This window comes from Ovis canadensis, chromosome 2 (genome assembly GCF_042477335.2).
Source record: "Ovis canadensis isolate MfBH-ARS-UI-01 breed Bighorn chromosome 2, ARS-UI_OviCan_v2, whole genome shotgun sequence".
Taxonomy (NCBI): Eukaryota; Metazoa; Chordata; class Mammalia; order Artiodactyla; family Bovidae; genus Ovis; species Ovis canadensis.
In genome coordinates, this window is record NC_091246.1 from 161,079,039 (window position 1) to 161,100,932 (window position 21,894).

General features: G+C 35.6%; 1 protein-coding gene across 8 annotated transcripts in view; it reads right to left on the minus strand.

The window, feature by feature from the left end:
• GALNT13 (polypeptide N-acetylgalactosaminyltransferase 13) overlaps positions 1 to 21,894 on the minus strand; it is a 655,388-nt gene that overhangs the window by 615,317 nt on the left and 18,177 nt on the right. For all 8 annotated transcript variants that reach the window (XM_069574410.1, XM_069574411.1, XM_069574414.1 and 5 more), the window contains exon 2: positions 8,257 to 8,327. The gene's annotated coding sequence lies outside the window, so the exon portion shown is untranslated. The remainder of the gene's footprint in view (positions 1 to 8,256; positions 8,328 to 21,894) is intronic.

Below are 21,894 nucleotides of genomic sequence, written 5' to 3' on the forward strand. Positions count from 1 at the left end.
TAGAGTGGTTGTTAACTGCAGATCCTCTGGAGTTTGACTGGGTAGGCGCAAGTGCCAGCCTTGCTATTTTCTAGTTATCTGACCTGGACAATTTACTTAGATTCTGCCTTAGTTTCTGTTAGGCAAATGGGGAAGACATTAGTATCTATCATTCACGGTTGTTTGAAGTTTAAGTTAAATAATAAATACAAGTCATTCAAAACAGAGCCTGCCTACGTACGTGCTCAGTTGCTGTAGTCATGGCTGATTTTCTTCATCTCTATGGACTGTAGCTCACTAGTCTCCTCTATCCATGGGATTTCCCAGGCAAGAATATTGGATTGGGTTGTCATTTCCTTCTCCAGGGGATGGTCCTGACTCAGGGATTAAAACACGTCTCCTGCATTGGCAGGTGGGTTTTTTAATCGAGTCACTGGGGAAGCCCAAAACAGAGACTAGTACACAGCAAATGCTATACAAGTGTCAATTACTATTATTACTTCCTGACTCTATGTCCTTTTAAACCTCACCCACATCTATTCTTTTCTCTCCTTTCCCACTGCCACAACCTTGGTCTCACCCTCATCTCATTCTTCTTATAGTGCTACAGATTTCTGCAAATTGTTCTTCCTGACTACAACTGGAATCCATTGTGAAGAGAACACTAGGTTAATATTCAAATAAGAAACTTTAATTCGCATGATTGGCCTTATGAAATATTCTCTTTGTTTTGTCAATTGCCTACTAATTAGACTCAACTTTCTAATTCTGATGATCAGTATTTCCTACCAATGCGTTTCAGCCTCTTTTTCCAGTGTTATCTGTTTTCAATTCAAGACAAAAAATTTATTCCATTGTCAAACTAATTAATTAGCCATTCAATGAATGTGAAGCATGCCTTTTCACACCCAATCCTGCGTATACTACTGCCTTGACTTTTCTGTTAGTATTTTCCACCTGCATAAATATCTATAACAATCTCCAGGGTGAAATCTTGAACCAGTGCAGTTTAGAATTGTATCTCCTTTCTTAAAACTCCTCTAATGCTTCATTTTAAATATATATATATATATATATATATATATATATATATGTTTATATAACCTTTCTGATTATTCCTCAAAATATTTGAAGTGACTTTATTAATTTGACTAGAGTATTTTGATGACATTGTATCTTAATACCACATCCTTTGCTTTCTTTATGCCTGGGTATATCTTATTTCCTCAAATTACTAACAGAATTTTCTTCAATTGTCTCCTGCTGAAGCCATGAAATTAAAAGATGCTTGCTCCTTGGAAGAAAAGCTATAACCAACCTAGACAGCATATTAAAAAGCAGAGACATTATTTTGCCAACAAAGGTCCGTCTAGTCAAGGCTATAGTTTTTCCATTAGTCATGTATGGATGTGAGAGTTGGACCATAAGGAAAACTGAGCACCACAGAATTGATGCTTTTGATCTGTGGTGTTCCAGAAGACTCTTGAGAGTCCTTTGGACTGCAAGGAGATCAAACCAGTCAATCCAAAAGAAAATCAGTCCTAAATATTCATTGGAAGGACTGATACTAAAACTCCAATACTTTGGTCACCTGATGTGAAGAACTGACTCATCTGAAAAAACCCTGATGCTGGGAAAGATTGAAGGCAGGAGGAGAAGGGGATGACAAAGGATGAGATAGTTGGATGGCATCATCAACTCGATGGACATGAGTCTGAGGAAGCTCCAGGAGTTGGTGATGCACAGGGAAGCCTGGAGTCCATGGGGCTGCAAACAGTCAGATATGACTGAATGACTCAACTGATACTGAACAAGCGCCTACTCTTCTAAACAACACAGTGCCTCTCATATCATAGTAGCATGTGACAAGTATTTATTGAATTAAATGAAATAAAAATACTAAATGTGAACACTAGCTTTGTCTTTCAGAGACCAATTCTGGAAAACAAAGGTAGACATATTCTCTAAATCCTTTGGTAAAAACCAAGATGAGTATGAGAACAACCAAACACCTAACTCACTCATTTTTAGAGTAAAAATATTTTGTATACTAAGAAGTTTGAAAATATCCCTCAGGTGAAATACTGCTAATGGTTCAGTTCAAGAGGTGATGTGTAAAGGCACTGGGATTGGAAGGTAACTAACATGGCAAAAGATGAAGACCACTCATGAGTGAAAGGGAAAGTATCAGTGTGGCCGGTGTGTTGTAAAGGATGTGCCTGAGCTTAGACACACCTGGAAATGATGAACAGGGAAAGGATTAAGTCAAGATGGACTCTCCAATTTGAACCTCTCTACATTGTATGAGATGAATGCAAGTGTACGGTAGTTTTAGCATTCTTTTCCATTGCCTTTCTTTGGAATTGGAATGAAAACTGACCTTTTCCAGTCCTGTGGCCACTGCTGAGTTTTCCAAATTTGCTAGCATATTGAGTGCAGCACTTTCACAGCATCGTCTTTCAGGATTTGAAACAGCTCCACTGGAATTCCATCACCTCCACTAGCTTTCTTCGTAGTGATGCTTCCTAAGGCCCACTTGACTTCACATTCCAAGATGTCTGGTTCTAGATGAGTGATCACATCATCACGATTATCTGGGTTGTGAAGATCTTTTTTGTACAGTTCTTCCGTGTATTCTTGCCACCTCTTCTTAATATCTTCTGCTTCTGTTAGAGCCAGACCATTTCTGTCCTTTATCGAGCCCATCTTTGCAAGAAATGTTCCTTTGGTATCTCTAATTTTCTTGAAAACATCTCTAGTCTTTCCCATTCTGTTCTTTTCCTCTATTTCTTTGCATTGATTGCTGAAGAAGGCTTTCTTATCTCTTCTTGCTATTCTTTGGAACTCTGCATTCAGATGCTTATATCGTTCCTTTTCTCCTTTGCTTTTCCCCTCTCTTCTTATCACAGCTATTTGTAAGGCCTCCCCAGACAGCCATTTTGCTTTTTTGCATTTCTTTTCCATGGGGATGGTCTTGATCCCTGTCTCCTGTACAATGTCACGAACCTCACTCCATAGTTCATCAGGCACTCTAACTATCAGATTTAGGCCCTTAAATCTATTTCGCACTTCCACTGTATAATCATAAGGGATTTGATTTAGGTCATACCTGAATGGTCTAGCGGTTTTCCCTATTTTCTTCAATTTTAGTCTGAATTTGGTAACAAGGAGTTCATGATCTGAGCCACAGTCAGCTCCTGGTCTTGTTTTTGTTGACTGTATAGAGCTTCTCCATCTTTGGCTGGAAAGAATATAATCAATCTGATTTTGGTGTTGACCATCTGGTGATGTCCATGTGTAGAGTCTTCTCTTGTGTTGTTGGAAGAGGGTGTTTGCTATGACCAGTACATTTTCTTGGCAAAACTCTATTAGTCTTTGCCCTGCTTCATTCCGCATTCCAAGGCCAAATTTTCCTGTTACTCCAGGTGCTTCTTGACTTCCTACTTTTGCATTCCAGTCCCCTATAATGAAAAGGACATCTTTGTTGGGTGTTAGTTCTAAAAGGTGTTGTAGGTCTTCATAAAACCATTCAACTTCAGTTTCTTCAGCGTCACTGGTTGCGGCATAGGCTTGGATAACTGTGATATTGAATGGTTTGCCTTGGAGATGAACAGAGATCATTCTGTCGTTTTTGAGATTGCATCCAAGTACTGCATTTCGAACTCTTTTGTTGAGCATGATGGCTACTCCATTTCTTCTGAGGGATTCTTGCCCGCAGTAGTAGATATAATGGTCATCTGAGTTAAATTCACCCATTCCAGTCCATTTTAGTTTGCTGATTCCTAGAATGTCGACATTCACTCTTGCCATCTCTTGTTTGACCACTTCCAATTTGCTTTGATTCATGGACCTGACATGAATCAAGGCAAATTCATGTCAAGGGCAGTGCCCGGGAGGAGCCATCCCACACCCAAAGCCAGGGGTAGCGGCCAGGAGGAGCAACCCCACTCCTGAGGCCAGGGGTAGTGGCCGGGAGGAACAACCCCATGTCCAAGGAGAGGTGGCTGCGCAGGCACAGGAGGGCCTAGAGGAGCTATCCCGCATTGAAGGTCAGGAAGTGTGGTGGTGAGGAGATACCCTTCATCCAAGGTAAGGGGCAGTGGCTGCGCTTTGCTGGAGCAGCTGTGAAGAGATACCCCACGTCCAAGGTAAGAGAAACCCAAGTAAGATGGTAGGTGTTGCAAGAGGGAATCAGAGGGCAGACACAATGAAACCATACTCATAGAAAACTAGTCAATCTAATCACACTAGGACCACAGCCTTGTCTAACTCAATGAAACTAAGCCATGCCCGCGGGGCCACCCAAGACAGGCGGGTCATGGTGGAGAGGTCTGACAGAATGTGTCCACTGGAGAAGGGAATGGCAAACCACTTCAGTATTCTTGCCTTGAGAACCCCATGAACAGTATGAAAAGGCAAAATGATAGGATACTGAAAGAGGAACTCCCCAGGTCAGTAGGTGCCCAACACACTACTGGAGATCAGTGGAGAAATAACTCCAGAAAGAATGAAGGGATGGAGCCAAAGCAAAAACAATACCCAGAAGTAAGATTAACAGAAGCATAAAATAGGTATACGGCCTTAGGGAAGAAACTTTTTTTCCCCCCAGGATTTCTTTACTCATGTAGCATTTTTTCAAGGCAGCTTTGTGTTGCTGAGTGGTCCTACCAACATTTAGTATAAGGCAATTGTTATTTGTCTAGTTGAAATTCAATCATCAACTACTTATTTACTAAATAATTAATATCTATGATCTGAGGTTGAAGAGTAAGGTTTTTATGCAAATAAAGAGAGACCAGTCATTGAATTTTAGTGCTTACTATTGGATTAAGAGGATAAAGAAAAAAAGCTATAGCATTAGATCAATCTCTTTAAAAAAAAACCAGAAGATTCAAATAGACATTTTTTCAAAGAAGACATACAGATGGTAAAGAAGCACATGAATAGATGCTCAACATCACTAATCATCAAGAAAATACTAGTCAAAACAACAATGAGGTATCATCTCACACATATTAGAATGGCTACTATCAAAAAGACAAGAAATAATAAACGCTGGCAAGAATTTGGAAAAAAGGAAACCCATGTACACTGTTTCTGAAAATGTCAATTTGTGCAGTCACTGTGGAAAATAACATGCAAGATTATTAAAAAATTATAAATAGTAATATCACATGCTCCAGCAATTCCATTTCAGGCTGTTTATCAGAAGAAAATGAAACTGCTAACTTGAAAAGATATATGCAATGCCACAATCACTGCAGCTTTATTTCCAATGGTCAAGATATGAAAACAATACAAGTGTCCACTGATGAGTGAATGGCTAGAGAGGATGTGGTGTATATACGATGCATGTGTGTATATGTATCTGTACACGCCATATATGTGGAATACTATTTGGCCATGAAAAAGAATGAAATATTGCCATATGTAACAGCATGAACAGATCTTGAGGGTATTATGCTAAGTGAAATAAGTCAGGCAGAGAAAGATAAATACCATATCATCTCATTTACATGTGGAATTTAAAAACAAACAACCCAAGTTCATAGATACTGAGAACAGATTGGTGATTGCCAGAAGAGAAGGTGAGGGGTGGCAGAAACAGGTGATAGGGATCAAAAGTATAAACATCCAGCTCTAAAGTAAAAAAGTCATGGGAATGTGATGTACAGCATGGTGACTATAATTAATAAAATTATAGCATATTTGAAAGTTGCTAAGAGAGTAAATCTTAAAAGTCCTCATCACAGGAAAAAAAAAATTTATAAGGATGTATAGCTATAGATGTTAACTAAACTTATTGTGGTGATCATTTTTTAATATATACAAATATTGAATCATATTGTATACCTGAAACAGATACAATGTTTATGCCAATAATGCTTCAATAAAACAAATTAGATCAGGGCTACCCTGGTGGATCAGTGGTAAAGAATCACCTGCCAGTGCAGGAGACATGGGTTCAATATCTGGTCCAGGAAGATCCCACATGTCACAGGGCCACAACTACTGACCCTGTGCTCCAGAGCCCAGGAGCTACAACTACTGAGCCTGTGGGTCACAACTACTGAAGTCTGTGCATCTTGGAGTCCCCACTTGGCAGCATGAGAAGCCCCTGCAGTGAGAAGCCTGTGCGCTGCAACTAAAGAGTAGCCCCTGCTAGCCGCAACTAGGGAAAGCCCTTGCTTTGTGTTGACCCAGCACAGCCAAAATATGAATAAATAAATAAATTTATATTAAAAAATTAGATCAACCTCAAGCTTTGCTCCCATAAATGATAGATTTAAATTTTCTGTGGTGCATTTCCCTTGTATGAAGAATGGAGGTAATAACATACCTACCTCATTATATTATTGCTTAGATCAACTGAGATATTGAATGTAAGGTACGTGGGATAGAATCGATACTTAATATGGATTTTTTTTTCTTGCCTATAGCTCTTTAGTTTCCATAAATTGTTTAACAAAACATTGGATGAGATTTTTCCCAATTATTTGACAATCGTTTTGACAATTTTCTTTATTTTATATCTATAAGTTTGCCTGGACTCCTTCAAAACAAGCATTTAAGATTCCATAAACACAAAACTCCCCACCTCTCATATTCAAAGAGTACACAAACATGCTTTGGGCCTAGATTTGTAACCATCACAGAATAGGACATACATTCTGTTTGACTAAATAGTTTGCTTCTTCACTAAAAGTTCAAAGGAGGAAAAGTAGCTACTAAGAGCATCTTAATTTGTGTATGAAGAAGGCTACAGTTTAGTTTCCTTCTGAGCATGTCAATTAACAGTATTTGCTGAGTAACTTTGTTGTATATTTTATATGATGTAATCAAGAAGTTAAGATGCTTATTAACATACATACTTGAATTGAAATATCCAAATGAATCAGTCCCAATGTAATAATCATGTACATTTATTGACCATTAACTATGCAGTTGGAACTGTGCTATAGTTTACATGTATAAACTCACCACAAATTAGGTAGTTCCTAATTTTTACCCATTTTAAAGATACATTAAGTAATTTACTGTAAGTCACACAGCTGAAACACTGAATAAGTGATAAACCCAGAATTTAAACCCAGGTGATCTGAATCCAGAGTCAAAATTCTTAAAACACTACACCATGCCACCTTTTTGAAAAAGTTGTTATACTGCAAAACAACATATATATATATATATATCAATGTTGCCATTATTGTCTCTCCATTTTTTGGAAATTTTATTTTGAATTGTACGCCAGATTATCCCAGTTCATCAAACAAGGAATTTGAGCTCACAGAGTCTAGGACTCTATGATCTTATGGTTCCTTTCAACTCTAAAATAATAATATAAGAGCACTCGTGGTTTCTTTTCAGTATATGAAATAGGACTTTCAGAGAGCTTCAGAAGTCTAATTCTGAACACTTTTCATCAAAGAATAATTTAGATGACTTATAAACTTCCTTTCGGAATCAAGTTATTTTCACTTATTTCCTACTAGTTAAAGCAATCTAAGTCAGGAATTGGAAACATTATTTGAAATGGAAGTAATGACATGACAGACAATACAGGAAAAAAAAATCTGTAACACTTCTGTGATATTGCTTACACAAAACAAAAATCCAAAGAAATAATTAGAAAATATTTGTATTCTTAAATATTCAGACTCAACTAAAATTAATTTTACTTTTTCTAAGTTATTGGTGAAGGTAAAATTTTTTGAAAAGCCTGTGTTTTCATCAAAGCCAATGACTTCACTTTGAATAGATACTGAGCAGGTATTAAAACATCTTAAATCTCAATTTTCTCATGTATAAAATGGGAATAAGAATAGTGATCTTTAAATGTTTGGGGGAGAATTAAGACAAAATACATAAACTGCCTGATACCTAGCAAATCTTAATCCTCAGAAAATTGAAATATTTAATTCAATACTCCTCTTTAAAATTTCCATAGCAACACTGGCTAATAACACTAATTTTTTTTCTACATGCTTCTCAACTTATGATTAAAAGGAAAAAGACTCACTTAAATAATAAGTGATAAAAATTATGTACCAGTTATGTACATAGAACAAAAGTAAAATCAGTCATCAGAAATCATGAAATTATGCAACTTAATTGAGACTAGCAAATAGCTCAAATTTTTCTCTTTTACATACATTTTTCCTCAGTATTCACAAATATCAAGAACTGTAAATAGAAATGTATTCTTTTATGGCTGTGTGCCAAATTTATTCAGCATGACTGCAATTGAGTGGAAAAATAAAAATACATATTACTTACTGTATGTGGCACTTGGCAATTTCAGAATGATTTGCAAACATTCATCCTCAGAATACTCCTACAAAATGCATCTGTGAAAAGAAAGAAATACAGAAGAGTAAGCAATTTGCCAAGGTCACAGAAACTCTAATGCAAACCGACACTCATTCAGACATCATATATTTTAACATACTGAAATAAGGTTTTGCAAAATATAGATTATACATCTAGCATATTATAGTAGGCTGATGAACAGAAATGTTCCCAACTATATGCAAATCTTCTACACATCAGTCAAGGAGGACACTCTTGAGATGAGACTGCACGTGGACTTTTAAAATCCATGTAAGAAACACAGGCCCCCAGAATGAAGCAGAATAACGTAAGAGCAATTCGAAAATATGAGGTATTTGTAAGTGAATTTAGTTGGAGTTTTTAGGTGGTTGTTACATAATTCAAGTTTTGAAAATGTATTTCTGTCTAATAAATGAAGATCCCTGAGTCAGAGGAGAATTTTGCTTGATTTATTCAGAGAATAAACTGATTTACTATGTAAATATGCTTCAATTCTAATTGAAAACTATGTACTGAGAAAAGCTCAGACATGCCACTTGCACACCTCACAAAAATAAACAAACATTTATTTCTTTTTTTTTCCCCCAGAAGGCCAACTGTAAGGAGAAAGTCATTTAATCAGATTTCATTAATTAATATGTTTGTTTAAAGGAAAGATGTATGGGAAAGCACAGCAATTTCAAAGTACAAAATATTTCAAAACATAAGTGAATTTTATGCTTCTGGGTATGCTGTTTTATAAAAGAACTATTCAAATGAAATAAAACACAACTTAATGATAATTAAAGTAACCCTTCAAAGTACAATGTGTTGTTTCCGACAGTTCAAACACACTATAGACAATACAAATAAAAATTAAGTAGCAAGCATCTTTAGAGAGACATTAGTTCTCAGCAGATAGTAGAATTTCTGCCCAGAGATTTGGCTCTTTGTAGGACGAAGCAGAAATACCAGCTTAGCAAATCAACAGTTCAACAAGCAGAACAGGCATTATGAGTAGAACATCTAATTAATCGATCTTCTAGTGTGTGAAAGAGAAGAGGATGGCACTGGCCTCTGCCTTGCACAGGAATGAATGATGGTACTAATACTCAACAGAGAGCTTCTCAAATAAGATGAAACTAGAGAGTTACTGAGTTCATAGGTAAATGTCAAAAGTATATCAAGAAATTTTATGAAACCCTGTATTTTTATAAATTTCATTTTTCTAAGTTTAAAACTCAGAGTTTAAGTAGAAGAGACTGATACAAACTCACATTCACACATTGTTTCAATAGAATTACAAAGTTATAACAACTGGCAGATGTGTGTATTCCTTCATGCTGTAGCAGAGTCATCCTCCTAGGCAAGAGAATTCAAACTAACCTTAATCCCATGACTTGCCCAATTTGACACAGCTAAGAAGCAGTGATTCTGAGTGTAGAGTCAGCCACTTCCAACCTCAATTTCTTATCACTACAACAGCTACTAGTCCCTACACCTCATGCAGAGCAGAAGCTGCAAACTGGGGCATAACAACCAAAACTGGTGTAAGGCAGTTTTTTAAAAAATTCTACACCATGATTTTAAAATATTAAAAAATGTTCAAAAGCAAGCAATTTCTCATAAGAGTCCTAATTTCTATCTTTTTTTTTGAAAGAGCAAATATATCTTAAGTCTGGGTTCACAGCTTCCAGAGAGAAGAAAAATGATTGCTGCTCTCACATGAGACATGCCTCCTGCACTCATCTAATTCCTAATTTGCAAACTCTCTTCTACTCTGCAATTTTCAAGCATCAGAATGTTTTGCTCCTGATCCAAACCTCCCTTACCTACCAGCTATGATCAGACCTCTTTGCAGTGAAACTCAAAGAACGATATTAATTATGTTCCAAGAGCTTATTTCATTAGTTTAAGTGACTGCTTCTAATTACATTTCACGATATTGTCATAATCAAATGTTATTGATTAGATACCTTATTTCTACCTACATATACATTTTTAAAAGTCAGGGGCTTGAATTTCCAGATATTTAAATACATAGCTGATAATTTTTAAATCTAAAGGAGAATTTTTTTAATACAATTGGCTGGTACATAATCATAAGTTTTAATCATCTCAAATCATAATTTTTTTATTTATAGTGTACATATTTTTCAGAGAGACAACTCCTGGGTTAAGCGGTGTGCTAGTCAATAAATAATTATAAATAATAAAGAAAAAAGCCTTCAATTTAAGTAATCTAGGTTAAGACAACGATGACCACTAAAGGTAAAGCAATGCAGCCCACAAAGTCTGGTTACATCATGGCATATGGCAAATAACTTACAATGCCAATATGTTTTATGAATGCTTAAAAAATATGGGCCTGGAATTTGAGGTAGTTGTGGTAATAATAGCCACCTAAATCTGAAACTTTCCACACATACTGTAAAATATACAGCCAACAAAAACAAATAAAAACACACAAATTCTAGGCCTTCAGCATAACTAGAAGTTGGAGGACAATAAAAATGTCAGATTACCAGTAAACAGAAAATTAAACACCAGTTTCTAACAGAAGTATCTTTCAAGCTGTATTACAGTGATCTAAAGGGTCTAGAAACTGAGGGAGAGAGGAAAAGAAAACAAAGGTCCTAGGAGTGACATAAAATTCACCAGCTGAAAGTCCACTGAAACTCTGATAGTGTCAAAAAACTATCCTGACATATTAGAACACAAAGATAGGGAGAATATTTAAAAAGATGTAGAATTCAAGGTGATGCCTTCTTTTTGTTGTTTTTTCCTCAGGGAGGAGTAAGGCATTTTAAAATGGTGGGCCTGGGATTTTCCTGGCAGTCCAGGAAATACACCACGCTTCCATTGCAGGGGGCATGCATTTGATCACTGCTGAGGGAACTAAAATCCCACATGCCATGTGCAGAGCAGCCAAAAAATAGAAAAAAATAAATGATAGGACTATTTCAAAAGGATCCTGGCCTCAGCTTAAAGAAATTCTCACAATTCAAATCTGGGAAGTCGGAAAATCAGAATAAATAATTATCATAAAGAATTAAACTTCATTACAGAGTATAAATTATAAATAAAATAAATGAATAAAGTATATAGGGAAGAATTGGAAAATTCTTTCCTTGCACAGAATACACCCTAGAGTTACAAAATCAACATTAAACACATATTTTTAATATTATTATAATGAACTGATTAAGTCAGGAAAATATCTCTGGATTAGCACTTGTAGGTGAAAGTGTATTGACAAACAGGATATTCCCATAGTCTTAAAGTATCTTCCCCCAAATCACTTATAATAGAGAAAACAGTAGCCTTCAATGGAAAAACAAGACCACCTTAAATAAGTGATCAAGGAATAATCATTAAAATGGAACAAACCCACAAAACAAGTCTCCAAGTATGAAGCACTTGAGAAGGACACAACATCATTTCTGTGATACGTCTGCCAAAAACGTGCAAACTGAATCAATCATTAGGAAATATCTGGCAAATGCAAACTGATAAAAGTCTAAAAATATCTGACCTGAACTCGACAAAGTCATTAAAAACTGAAGTTTAAAAAAGACATAAAAACCAAATACACGTGTGATCCTACTGTGAGTTACTAATACATGATAGCTTTTGTTAAAATGATATTCTTAATGGTTAAAATTGTACTATAGTTATATGGGAAAATGTACTTATTCTTAGGAAATACACACTAAAGTACTTCAAGTAAAGAAGCATGCAAAGCAGGCACTCTGGGCCAACCCAGAGAGACAGGGTGGAGAGGCAGGTGGGTGGGGGTCAGGATAGGGAGGACACATGTATACCTGTATCTGATTCATATTGCTTTATGGCAAAAAACATTACAATAGTGTAAAGTAATTATCCTCCAATTAAAACAAATCAATTAAAAAAATAAATGAATACAAATAAAAAAGAAGCGTGATGTCTATAAATTATTCCCAAAAGATTCAGGGCAACGTTATCTATATGTACACATACATATGCATATATAATTATGCAATTATAGAATGCATATACAGGTGTATATATATATGTGTGTGTGAATATATATATATATATATAAACATATATTGAGAGAGAAAGAATAGGCAAAAATAATAAAGCACAGGGGTAAAATGTAAATAACAAATCTGGATAGAGAGTAATCAGGGTTCTTAAGTATAATACTTACAAATTCTGTGAATGTTTGAAGCTATACCAAAATTGTAAATTAGAGAAAATAGGTAGAAATAAATAAATCTCTTGCTTTCATTGAGATATTTTGGAATCACAGAAAAATAGCCAAAGAGATAATCAGTGAAGTGTTTCAAATCAAGAAAAACATTAAGAAGTTAAAAAACAAATCAGCATCATTGTTCAATGATCTTGGACAACTAAAATAACAAAACTCCATATATATATGAGATGAGATGGTTGGATGGTATCACCGATGCGATGGACATGAGTTTGAGCAAGCTCTGGGAGTTGGTGATGGACAGGGAAGCCTGACATGCAGTCCATGGTGTTGGAAAGAGTCGGACATGACTGAGTGCCTGAACTGAAGAGAACTGATATATATATATAGTATAAAATATACAGTCTTCTCTATTTTATATATGTGTGTGTATAATTTATACATTAATATGCATATATTTAAATCAAAGATGCTACATTTTAATAACATATTTAAATAAGCATATTAAATCCATAAAATAAAAGAGAATGGAAGCAAGTATGGAATCTAGCTTTGGGCTTTTAAATAAACCATACAAATAATACTATAGTCCATGAATACAGCAATGTAAAGTTAAATAATGAAGTGACATTCATAAATAACATTTATCAGAAATTAAAAAAGATTATCAAACAGTCCTTAAAGGTCATCAGTGGTTTTTTTCCTTATATAGCTATTTTTCCTTAATCAGAATTATCAACTTCCATTTTTCAAATTCCAAAAAAAAGGAAACATAAATAAAAATCCCCCTTAATTCTTAAAACAACATATTTAATTTCAAACAATATATTTACTATTTTATTTACAAACCATTATTTAAAGAATTATGCAGTATAAATTCTTTCATAATTAGGTTATTTTTTCCTTCACTTCTTCAATATTATGTTTATCATTACAATGCAAAATAATTTTACTGATTGGCATCCCATACATGCCATCATTTAAAGATCTATAACTTGTTATCAAACATCAGCGACCAAAAAATAAAACCACTGTAAAGTTCCTTCTGAATATATCTTCTGCCACAGCAAGATTGTTTCCTCAGGATAAAATATCCAGAAGGAAACTCCTGGATCAAATAGCATGAGGTTTTTAAAATATGCTAAAGTGTATCTTATTAACACAGATGTACAAAATTTTCATATTTGTGTTCATATTTGTGCAACCCCACAACCAGTTTATATTTTTACAGTCACTGCATCCATTTGCAGCCATGACCTAGTGTTTGCTGCCTGATTTGGCCCTAGGTCTTCATATTGTCATGTCCTGAATTGAGTTTTATTCATTCTTGTTGTTACAAATGTGGAGTTTACCTTTTAAAATATCTTCAAAGAGGTTATCCAAAAATATGACATTGAAATAAAACTGTTTAAATGGAAAAGCATAGAAAGAGAGCAACTTTAGTAAAATATTTTTTTTTTTTTGAGAAATTAACACTTCCTATTTTCTTGCAAAGAGTCAAAAATTCTACAGGACCTAAAGAAGAAGATAGATGAAAATGTGTTACAGTCTTGTAACTGAAAACATACCAAAGGATTGATTACTACATGACAAGTGATGCAAGCAAAGACAGGAAACGCTACAGACCCCTCTGGATAATCCAAGCCCTCTACCCAGTCTCATTTTTAATTTATAGCAACAGTGTGTCATTATGCCTAGATATTACCATTTACATTTTTACTAGGTTAGATATTAGCATGTTAAGTGGCACTTTAATCTGAATTTTTCATCAAACTTCAAGATACTTCAGCCACTTTTCTTCCTATCTATACTTTGTATTCTTGCAAATTCACACAGATTTAGCTTTAGATTTAACTTTCCTAGTCCATAGACTTCATATTTTATATTATTAAGCTCTGGAGATTAATACAAATATTTTTCATTATAAACATCCAATCAACCCCCTCAAGAGTTTCAACTGGTCTGCCCTGGCAGGTCACTGATTCAATGACCCAAAACAAACCATGCCTTCCTTTACCCAAGACTGCATTTTCTTAACTGGCTGATGAGAACATCATATGAGATAAAAATTAAACCTTGCTGAAGTGAAGATATATGAATTCTTTTGTTTGCCTTCATATTTTAAGCCCTGTCATGATGTCAGAGAATAAAATTAGATGAACTCACAGTGATTTAATACTTCCAAAGCAATGTTGGTTGTTACCCACATTTGTTCTGCTCTTTGAGGTGTATGAAAAATCAAATGTCTCTTTGATTTATCCCCCTATCTTCCTAGATATCAAAGCAAGCTGATTGATCTATAACTTCTAAAGTCTTCTCTAACGTGTTCTCTCTCTCTGTCTCCCCATTTTCATTGGCCCTTAAGAGCCCTAAGCCAAAGCCTTGTATACTTTCTATTGTAAATATGGCTTGTTTCTCTGTCATGGGCTTAATGATTATTTGACCAGGATAAATTATTAATAGAAGATATTATGGTTCCTATGTCAAGAAAAATTAAAAAAAAATTTTAAATTTTTAAAAAATTAAAAAATTAAAATGAAGAAAAATTCAAAGGAAATCAGAGGAGAGGAATAGAAAGAATTAACATTTAGGATATCAAAAATATTTAAAATGGCTCAAATAGAAAAATCTATATTTCATAAAAGGAAATATCTAGTAGTTTAGTTTTGTTTCATTGTATGAAGGATTCTTTTTAGAGTTAGATTCCAAGTAACTAAATTGTTTTAACAGTAGCAGAAGAGATTATATTATACACCAGAGATGAATTTCCAGAAATTAAAGATTAAATAATCTAGTTATCTGATACTAGTTATTTCTTTTTTTTAAGTGAAGATTCTTTTTTAAGTGAAGATTCAGCCTAAAATTAAAACTGAGATCTTTCAAATCATGAGATTCAATTAGAAGTGTGGTGTAAATATGTGATGAACTTTAGGTAGAAGATGTGAGTTAGCTTTCTATTATGTTTTATGGTCAATTTTGATGCTCTCTTCAAGTTTTACACCATTGTTTAAATGTACCTCATTTGTATTTACTTCTTCTGACAATAAAAACTGATTGAAAGTGCATCTTTAACTTCACTATATCTTCTAAACACAGGGTGTGGCAGGTTGGATCTTCCAAAGATGACCATCCTGCATGGACTTCTGCAACGTGACCTTGACATTTACCCATCAAAAGACTAACTTCTTTCTTTCCCTCCTGGAATCTGAGCAGAGGCTAGGACTTCTTTGACCAAGAGGCTATGTTGGAAGCAACAGGGTACCAGTCCAGGAGTAACTCTTAACTGGCCTAGCCTCTTCTGTCTTCTGCCTCCTGGCACACTCAGTTGCCATGAAAAACTTTCAGGTCACTCTGCTGGAAAGGGCAGCCATGCTGAGGAGCATAGGACATGTGAGTAAAGGATACTCACATATGGACATCCCCTCCATTCAGCTTTTAGATGACTCCAGTCCCAGACACCACTTGATGGCAGCTGCAGGAGAGATCCCAAGTGAGGATCTCCCAGCTGAGCCCCATTAACCCACAGAACTATGAGAGATTACGGTGGCTTTTTTTAAGCCACTAAATTTCTGGATAATTTCTTGCATGGTGATAAAATAACCAAAAAATATGATTATCTTGGAATTCAAAATCTAGAAGTATAATGTAATATCTAGCACATTTTATCTATGTAAAATCTAAAATTGCATATATGTATATAAACACATATTGACCAGAATGTGAATTGTTTATATGGTAACCTACTTTTCCGTCTCTATCTCTACATCTATCTATGCAAGTTATCGTATATCCAGTTAAAATGATTTTCCATAGTTTCCTGGATGGTTGTGCACTAACGCAGGAGTCAATTACATATATGACACGTGTATATATGTATATGTATTTATATGCACATACACACACACAGTGTGATTTAGAGCCACTCAACCTGTAAAACTGAATATACAGCATAAATCTGAATGCTGTTTACATGAAGAACTGACAGTGTGGAAAACAGTTTAAATTTGCTTTCTGTGTTCCACCAAAGCAGAAGGAAGACCAGTAAGACCAATGAGAAAAATCACAAGGAATCAAATTTAAGCTCAGAATAAGGAAAATGCCTTACCGCAAAGAATGACAAAACAGAATGGGCTTCCCAAAAAAGGGCCAAATGAAGAATGAAAGAAGTTGAAGGTTCATTCTCCAGAAATGCTGGAAAAGACTTCAAGTTCTACTGGTTGCTGGAATTAAAAGTTTTTAAAATACCCTTTAAATCTACTCTTTTGATAAATTTGCAGTGATTAACTTTGCACTATATTATATATATATATATTTGGACTAGCTAATATTTTATATCCTTATCATATTCTAGAAACACATGAGAAGTGTCACACAGATTCATTCAATAGAGTATCATTAAATTCACAGCCCTTTATCTTACTGAATCAATCTTTAACAATTTTTCAAGACATTTATTGAATAACTAGCTATATTATGGACTTTGGTAGGCCTCCAGGGAACAAAGAGGAATGTGATGCCTCCACTGTGAAAAAGATTATAATTTAAAGTGGGAGACAGGGGAGGATACAACTAAGATAACATGGTGTAAGTTAGCAACAGCAATAGAATCAAAGTACTATGGAAATGGGAAAAAGGAATATAAAACTTCTGCCTTGGAGATTTGGGAAAATCCTTTAAAAAGAGGAAGAATTTAAGCTCATCCTTGAAATGAAAAGATAGGTATTTCAAGGCTACAAAACAGAACAAGCAAAGAAATAGTCATAGATATCCATACCATGCCTAGGTAACAAAGTAATACAGTGAATTCTTAAAATAGATCAGGAGAGGGTAATAAATGAGAAGTGAGCTCACTGGGATAGATTTCTATAAAGGGTCTTGAATGACATGCTGAAAATTTTGAAATTTAACCTGTAGGGCTTTCAAAGGTTTTTATACCCAGGAGTTACATGCCCAGAACTATTTTTAGTGGGATCCCTCCATCAACAATGTGGAGTAGGTAATGGACTGCACCGCTGCTGCTACTGCTAAGTCACGTCAGTCTTGTCCAACTCTGTGAGACCCCATAGACGACAGCCCACCAGGCTCCCCCGTCCCTGGGATTCTCCAGGCAAGAACACTGGAGTGGGTGGCCATTTCCTTCTCCAATGCATGAAAGTGGAAAGTGAAAGGCAAGTTGCTCAGTCATGTCCTACTCCTAGCAACCCCACGGACTGCAGCCTACCAGGCTCCTCCATCCATGGGATTTTCCAGGCAAGAATACTGGAGTGGGGTGCCATTGCCTTCTCCAAATGGACTACACAATGTGGAATAAATTTATTTTAAAGAAACTTGTCAGTTTGGGGTTTAGATTAGGCAGAGCCTCGACTGAGGTAGGGTGGGCTGACAGTAAACTCTGTGACATGCCCCTTGCAAAGGGAACACATTGCAGATAATTTTTTTTTCTTTTTTCTTTTTCTTTTTTTTTTTTAATGACAGAAGTGGAAGAACTCTTGGGCCACTCTGGTGAATATCACAAAGACATTGCCATTTCAAATACCCAATGAGCTTGATAAGAAGTACAGGAAATCCACAATCTCTGATGAGCTGACAATGGAATGTGAGAAGGAAAAAAATCACAAGGAAGAGATTAATAGAGCACAGCAGAAAGGCATTTTCAACTATCCTTCTGGGAGAGCCAGATAAAAATTTGACTGACCTAAATCCTTTTTGGCCTGCATCATTTTCCAAAGTAGCATCTCTGGCTTTGGAAGGCCTAGGGGACCTATCTGTACATGTGCAATCTAATTAATGTGTGTAGGAAAGACTTAATTGTGTAGGACACTTTGCTAGGTACAGCATAAAGAGAACCATGTTGGACTGCCTTCGTGGATTTATAATCTTTTAAAGACAGATGGATGTAGATATATATCTACAATTGGGGAAGAAAAAAGAAAGGATTTATTAAACTGCAGAAACCAACAAAAATGTAGGTATTTATATCAAATGCTTCATGAGTATCAAAATTGAGCAGGACAACTCCTCGATCAGTTCCATTTCAAGGAGAAATGGAGCCGAATGTCAGAGGATAAGTTTCAGTGACATGATCTCACACCTGAAACTGGCTGGGAGGAAAACGGAAATTTTTACCCTGTTCAGACTGGACACCACTGTAAGCCAAGGTCACACAAGAAGTCTGAGGCACAACAAGCCACAGGACTGCAGCTGCTTGAAGGGAGGAAGAGGTCAGCCACAACACAGCATCAATCTAGAGACACAAGTTCCTTTTCTTTCCTTCCCTCCTTTGTGCTGTTGTTGGTGTTGGTACTGGGCCACGTGGCCCTGACTAGAGAGATCTATTTGTGGGTGGACCTATATGTGGACCTACCTTTCAAAAAGGTAGGCATTCACGAAATTTCTAATGACTTGAAGGTGTGAACCTATACTGAGAGAGTAACATGTGAAGAAGTTTCAATTTTACCCCTGAGACTGGCGCATGCTGCGTGAAGTCTGAATTCTTAAAGTCCTCTGAATGGCTTGCTTGATGGCAATCAGCCAAGCATATCATCAGATAAGAACTTTAGACACTGAAGAATCTCACTGTCCTTGAAGCCCCTGCACAATGGTAAAGGCACACATTTTCCTGTAAAATACAGCCACAAATAACACAGTGTGGATGAATTTGCTGAAAGACACAGGGAATAAAAAGTAAAAACTCTACAGGATTACATGTAGAAATATGCTTCTTATTCATAAATTTGTAATATTGTTCATATAGAAAGATGACATTTATATTTTTCATGGCATAAGAGGCCCTTTTTTTTTGACAGAATGGCTTAGCCTTATGAAAATATGTAGCTCGAGTTTGCAGATGTTGTTCATTTTGAATGAGGTATAATCCCCAGAAGCAGGAATGAGAAAAATCCTCTCTTTAATAGTATGAGACTTCAGTAAGGCAGAGACACAACACAAAGAAAGCAGTAGAGCAGACAAAAAGAAAAAGGGCTCTCAACACATGGACCCCCAGGGTTTTACATGAACCCACTGCTAAAAACTCATTTGTAAGTATGTGTCTGTTAACAAAACTTTGGAAGCACCTGATCTTGTATTTATTTATTTGGGGTTTTTTGGTTTTTTTGGTCTTATCTTTTTATTTTATACTAAAGTATAACCAATTAACAATGTTGTGATAGTTTTAGGTGCATAACAGAGCAATGCAACCATACATATACATGTATCAATTCTTCCCCAAACTCCTCTTCCATTCAGGTTGCTACGGAACATTGAGCAGACTTTCCTGTGTTAAACAATAGGTCCCTGATGGCTTTCAATTTTAGATATACCAATGTGTACATGTCGCTGGTCTTGCATTTACATAGTGCCTTAAACCAAGTAGATCCCCAAACCACTATCCCTATTTATTAACTGATTATATATATTGACTACTTAAGTAGGAATCACTTCACACACCAAGGAAGTATGCTTCTGTATCAAAATGTGGTAATATTTTGCTGGCCCACAACTTTATACATCAAGTTATTGTGAGATGTAGTCCTTTGCTAAATTAAAAGTACATGGCTATTTAGAAGGGCTTCCCTGGTAGTTCAGCTGGTAAAGAAGCTGCCTGCAATGCAGGAGACACCGGTTCAATTGCTTGGTTGGGAAGATCCAGTATAGAAAGTATAGGCTACCCACTCCAGTATTCTTGGGCTTCCCTGGTGGCTCAGCTGGTAGAGAATTTGTTTGCAATGCAGGAGACTTGGGTTCAATCCCTGAGTTGGGAAGATCCCTTGGAGAGGGAATGGCTACCCACTCAAGTATTCTGGCCTGGAGAATTCCATGGACTGTATAGCCCATGGGCTTGCAAAGAGTTGGACACGACTTAGGGACTTTCATTTTCACTTAAATAAAACACAGATGCATAAAATTATTAAAATCACATAATATTTTTTCTTTGGCAAGTAGCAAATACATATACTATTAAAATAGAGGACAAAAAGTAAAGCAGCTAAAAATGACTAAACGGTGGAGCTTTAGTGGTATTACTGTGAAGAGGAGCAAGAACAGTGAAAGGGTATATGAAGAGTTGATGGTGTTGGTGTCAGGCCATTTTGATAAACATACTTGGCTCTGCAAAGGGAGCTCTATCTATGGGAATCAGCAAAAAGATAGGAATTCATAAAATTTCTAATAAATTGAAGATTGGCTAAAAACTCAAAACCATTAAATTAAGTCTGAAAACAAAGTTATACTGAAGATAAGGTTTTAGATAGGGACATCAAAAAAAGCTGAACCAAAACTTAATATGGTCCAACAAATGGTCAAAATGACTCGAAAGTTAATAAAACAACTCAAAGTCAAGAATAAATCTGCATTATCATAAAAGAAGTAATTTGAGCAATACTCAAGAGATTGTGAAGATTCATACTTAAAAATACCCAGAAGAAAACTGTACAGCAACATGTAAATCATGTGTAAATCAATATAAATCATGTAAATCAATGCAGTTAGAGCACTTCCTCACACAATATGCAAAAATAAATTCAAAGTGGCTTAAAGACTTAAATATAACATATGACAACATACACATCCTAGATAGAACATAGGCAAACTATTCTCTGACATAAATCACAGCAATATTTTCTTAGATCATTCTACCAAGGCAAAAGAAATAAAAACAAAAATAAACAAATGGAAACTAGTCAAACTGATAACCTTTCGTATAGCAAAGGAAACCATAAACAAAGTGAAAAGACAACCTATGGAATTGGAGAAAATATTTGCAAATGGTGCTGCTGATGATTGCTTAATTTCCAAAATAAATAAACTATTAATATAGCTCAATAGCAAACAAAAAAACAAACCAATCAAAAAATGAGCAGGAGACTAAATAGTCATTTCTCCAAAGAAAGCATACAGATGGCCAACAGGCACATGAAAAGATGTTCAACATCACTAAGTGTTAGAGAAATGAAAATCAAAACTACAACGAGGTACCACTTCACACTTGTCAGGATGGCCACCATCAAAGAGTCTACAAATAATAAATGCTGGAGAAGGTGTGAACAAAAGGGAATCCTCCAATACTGTTGATGGGATTGTTAATTGGTGCAGTCACTGTGGAAAACAGTAAGGAGTTTCCTTATAAAACCAAAACTAGAGTTACCATATGATCCAGCATTCCCACTCTAGGGTATATATCCAGAAAATATGAAAACTTTAATTGGAAAAGATATATACACCCCAGTGTGCATAGCAGCACTGTTTACAAAATAGCCAAGACATGGAAGCAACCTAAATGTCCATTAGGAAAGGAATAAATAAAGATAACGTGGTAGATAAACACACTGGAATATTACTTGGGCATAAAAAAGGAATGAAATATTGCCATTTGCAGCAGCATAGATATATCCAGAGATTATCATACTAAGCAA